This window comes from Amblyomma maculatum, chromosome 7, assembly GCF_055883805.1.
Source record: "Amblyomma maculatum isolate TAMU_Amacu chromosome 7, ASM5588380v1, whole genome shotgun sequence".
Lineage (NCBI taxonomy): Eukaryota > Metazoa > Arthropoda > Arachnida > Ixodida > Ixodidae > Amblyomma > Amblyomma maculatum.
Genome location: NC_139350.1, coordinates 138,006,928 through 138,012,495, shown reverse-complemented (window position 1 = coordinate 138,012,495; position 5,568 = coordinate 138,006,928).

The following is a 5,568-nucleotide window of genomic DNA, read 5'->3' as shown; positions in this document are numbered from 1 at the left end:
AGGCAGATTGTCACCAAAGAGCCTTTTTAGGCAGTTCTAAATGTTTTAATGTAGATAAATCGAGACCTTTCATGCATACATTTTTTGGGCAACTTTGCGCATGAGCGAAGCCAGCCAATAAGTCAATAAAATAATATATGTACAGTGAATGATTTATGTTTCTTGACGTCAGTGAATTGCCATTTGTGGTGCTGTGACCTCCAGCAGTTAAAGTGCAGCATTAAAGTTCGTTTCTTTTGCTTTGAATTGTTTTTGACCAACAGATGCTGCAGTGCTGGACGTTGGTAAAACACCATAATTATGGTTAACCGCTCCTTCTTGCATAAAACATGGTTGAACCATGCACAGGTTTCATAATAACACGTCTTTGACAGATAGTGGTGACTGTAGTCTGGTCGGTGTCTTTCTTCGGGAAACAGCACAGTTGGCACAGTACTAGCTTCGATTGTTAACAGCGACTGTGACGTAGTGTCCTCCTGCTCGAAGGCAGCACGAAAGAGGATGCAAACAATGCAGCCACTGGACATAGCAGAGCACACTTATCACAGCTGTATGGTTTGCGCGTTGTTGAGGAGCCAGCAACTGATGCGTGGTCGAAGGGAGTCACAAAATTATTTGAGAGACCACTTTCTCGAGCAGTGAGAGGTGGGTCGATAAGGTAGAGGTGTGATGGACCAATGATTTAGAATGAGTGCAGGTTAATGTCGTTGTTATTTTACCATCTTTGGAGGTACATTTCGAGGAATTGTGCACCGTCTTCAGTTTTCAAATCCGAAAGCAAAGTGAAACATGTTACACACTGCTACACTGATTCTCGTATCTTCATAAATATTGATCTAACTTTGCAACTGGTTGGGGTGAAATACGCATGGAAGGCATGCATTGCAGCTGTAGCTGGCTAGCAAATCTTGTGTCTGTAAAGTGACGCAGTCTTCACGGCTCTTTGCGTACAGCCAAACACCAGCTTCCTGGGGAAGAAAACTGCGTTTCTATGGTGGATCCCTGATTCGCCACCCTCACATCGGTTCAGGACTCGCAGCAGAAGTGCATCTTACGGTGAGTATTCCCTTCATACGAGCACTTCTCACCGAAGATGGTGCACAAAGAGCAAATGCTGACGGAAAGTGGGAGTCGCATTGCACTAATGCGCACATTTTAGAACACAAGCCAGTTAAGTGGAAACCGGGAACATTTTTTCAACGGTGCTGGAACTGGAGCGGAGCGAAAATAATCTCTAAGGGAAAAGGCCCCGGTGCAGCTAAAGTCACAAATAAAGGACAATGTCGGTTGAAAATTACAGGACGGAAATAAGCTGAATCATTTCTTTAAGAGCTCCTGTACGACTTGGCTCATCTTAACTTATGACATTGCTCCTCAGCACCAAATTGTTCTCTGTGCAGTTGCTAACCATTTGGTCAGAATAATTTCAATGTGCACAGTCATCTTCAAGCACCCTGCAGCGATGGAGAATATTTAGTATTTTATTCCCTTTACGCTCAATTCTGGTTCTACTGTGTTAATAACGTGGAATGGTTAAATCGATTTATTGAAAATCTTAGGATACAGTGTAGCAGTATGCACTCATATACCAAACCCCACCGAGCTCCCATAAACAAAATATTCATTATGTTAAATGGCACTCCATGCCCGTGTAAGAGATGGTCGTCCTCATAAAATTGCCGCATTCATCGCAAGCGGGAGCAGTGCCATGTGCATCCTTGAGTGACAGTGCTAACCACGTGGGGATATAATAAAAGGCTTTGAACGTCCGCCTCGCGTGCAAGAGGACCATGGTACGAATCTGGTTGCGAGCAATTTTCTGCAAGATTGCAAAAAAAATACGGGTGTCGGAGGCGTTGTGTATCTGGTCTGGGGTGGGACTTCATCTCTGCGGACAAGTCCGAAAACGTCCTTTGTCACTAAAACTTGACTTACAACAGCCTCATTATGAATTACCGATTGAAGGTAGTTCCATTCTGAAATGTTCTTGTTTGCGAGTGCCTTCAGATGCTTTCTTGGCTCGTAATTAGTGTACCACCTGTGTGTGGAGATTTTATCCTTTTTTGCTGATAAGCATCAGTAATATCCGTATAGCTTCCTAGACTGTCCCTCTTCAAAGTGTATTGATAATCACAGCATACCCGGAAGGTGAAAGAATGGGCAAGCTTATGAGCTCCCTCATTTCACTGGAGCTTTGATGGGCTGGTGCCCATATTAGCCGGATTATTCTGTCATCCGGACATGTTTCCAGTACAATTTTTGCGAGACAGACACTTCCATTGACAAAATTGCCTATTGCTGCTTTTGATTCACTTCTAATTTTAGTATATCGGAGGAGCTATGGCCAACTATTTAGCTGTGTCAACTAAGCTCGTCCTGATCAAACCACTTATTCCTAGGTTTTGTTGATCATCTGTTAGTACCGTAACCATAACATGCCTGTCATCTTGTTCGCGGTGTCGACATATACCACATCTTGTCTTCCTTGATATATCTTCTTTAGCGTTTTCGCCCTTCTCTTCTTTCATTCCGGATGATGCTCTGGATACATGTTCCGTGGCAGCGGAGGGATCTTTTGTCGCCTCCTCGCTTTAATTAGGTTATCCGCTTTCTGGGCCCCATGGCTTTCATACTGTCACTTGGCGGTGACAAGACCGATGACAATAGATGAAGAGTCTGGGAGTGCACTGAAGACACTGTATCGAGCTGACGTGCGTCCGCAAAAGAACTAAGCAACTCGGCTGCGGCGATAGCAACAATCGTGCTCGACGGTCGTCGAGCTAAGAATGCAGTTTTAGTCGTCAGTGCTCAATTTAAAGGCGTCGAAGAAAGATGTAGATAAAACAGCGAGTAATGACGAGCATACTCTGGAACATTGTACAAGCGCACGTGCGTGGCTGGAGTATTTCCAGATAAATCTCAAATTATCTGCCGCAACAAGAAAACAAGGCCGCATCTCGCGACGAGCATGACAAAGAATACAGAAGTGACCCGTGCGCTATGTTCGCAACGATAACAACGCATGCCGGTGGCTGTCGGAAAATAACAAATATTTTAATGGTTGGAGGCAATATCGAATGTCTAGTCTTAGTAGTATGCTTCTTGCCGTGCCAGTCGTTGCCAATCTTGCTATCGGGAGATTTGTTTGGCCTATATCACTTCTGCCAGCATATTGGCGCGAACCATTCAAAGCCCTATTAGTCGTTTTTTTAGTACCGGCCAACAAGTGGCCTTACCAGTGTGATTGTAGTGTGCGGACCGTATATTTTTTTGTTTGTTCATAGCCTTTGTCGCAAGATGCAGCGTTATAACGTCTTTGTTTCGGACGGTGCTTCGAGATGCATCTCAAAGGATTCGAGCCACGTTGTTTTGTTTCTAATCTCTACCAGGTTATGCTAGTTGTCATTCACGGATTTATCCACATCTTTCTTTGCCGCCTATAAATTGAGTGCTGACAAGTGAAACAGGCATTCTCTCTTCGACGACCAGCGAGCATGTTTGCAGTTACTGCCGCCGCCAAATCTCGCAGTTATTTTGCGGGCGCCAATCAACCCAATAAAGGGTTATTAGAAAGGCTGTCACCAACAAAATAAAGCGAATGCTGCAGGATACACGCGTGCCGCATATAGCAAAACTCTGCAACTTATTGCGTATTGGTTCCCACAGATGGAATAAAATTTCGCTGCACCAATCTGCGCCGAACACACCAAACAAAACTCTCCGAGCACAGCTGACTTCTCTTAAAGAAAGGTGGATTGCAAAACGCGAATCAGAAAGAATTTGTGGACACAAAAGTGGGAAGAATTTCGGGAGTGCGCATCACCAATGCAGTTAGCCTATATTTTGCCCGAATTTACAAACACTATTATCCAACCTTTTTGAAATCAATAAACCAAAAATACCTTTTCTAGAATAGAAAAATGACTACATGTGATTCAAAGTCAGCAGCAATAGCACGCAACCAGTTATAATTACGGGAGCCCCAGTTACCGTAGTTAATTATTTGAATAGCATTTATTGCATATTTAAACATTTGTGTAAAGCAAATTTTGCAATTATATATGAAGAGCATCGGCGTTAATGTTTTTTATGCCTAGTGAAATAACTTATCGACATCAAGCAGTTAACTTAAACATCACTTTCAAGATTCGGGAGAGAGTTGAAAATTGTCTTGCGCCAAATAAATGCTCCTCAGTTCAGTTCAGTTCAGTCGTTCAGTCATGTCCGACTCTTTGTGACCCTATGGACCATATCACTCCACGCGTCTCTTCCTGCTTGAAGGCAGCGTGAAAGAGGATGCACACAATATAGCCATTGGACATAGCAGAGTCCACTTATCGCTACTAAATTGTTGTTTGTGTGTTGTTGAGGAGCCGGTAAAAGATGCTTGGTTGAAGGGGCCGGATCACGAAATAAGTTACGAGTGCATTTTCAAGAGCAGTGAGGGCTGGGTAGACAATATAGAGGTGTGATGACCAATGATTTGGACAGAATGAGGGCAGTGTTAACTTCAGTCTCCTTGTACCACCTTTGGAGGAAGATTTCAACTAATTGTGCACAAGCTTTTTCAGAGCTCTAAAAGTGGAAAGTAGAGTGGAATAGAGTACACCCTGCTCATTTAGTTAGTCCACGCAAGTTTTTCTGAATATATTTCATGCAAATAGCGTTTTCTTTAAACGTTGCCCAATCCACTAAAGGCAGGTTTCAGCATTGTGGTTTCATTGGAAATGCTGGAGCGGTGATGATAAGTTAATAAATGCTGGTAAGTGATCACTCCCGTATGGATTATCTAAAAAGCATCCATGTAAAATCGACAAAAACAGATGGTGAACTAAACGACAGGTCTAAACAGCTCATTTCCCCGGATGATGCAGAGCAGTACGTGGGTTTACCGAAATTTCGCAAAAGTCATTGGAAATTGTATATTCCTCTAAAATTTTACATCTGCTTTTAGGTTTTTCACTTCACCAAAAGGCAGAATGCGCGTTAATATCTCCACCTATCAAGTATGGTTCTGGTAGCTGGTCTAAAATGCCATCCAATTATTGTAGTTATTTTCATATGGGTTGTAGATGGTTTCAGACCTGTGCAAACTTACTTCAAGAAAGCAAGAGCAGTAGCGTGATACGCCTGAAGGAATGCCGAAAATACCCTTGGAAAAGTTAAGTGTCGTCTCAAATACGTCAAAAAATATGGGGGTGGGTACAGAAGCTAAATTGCAGCTTCTCACCATTTAAAGTTTCTCTTATTATCCTGTATTCAAACAACTCTACAATAGCAACCAAGCATATTAGGCGAATACTTTCCAGCAGCTTATATATCTTCGCATTGCACTCAGTCATTTTTAAAACACAAAAACATCACTGAAAAATAGACTTCCAACAGCTGGTTGACGTACAAAGCTTATAACAGCCAAATTACTGTCCATGAAATCAACAGAGTATTATCTGCTGGAAAACAAACTGCCCCAAGGCCTGAAAAAATACAATATGAAAGGTTGGCCCATCTTTCAGATTCTGCTGTACATGCACTTTTGAAATTAACAAAATGTGCATCTCACAAATGTTA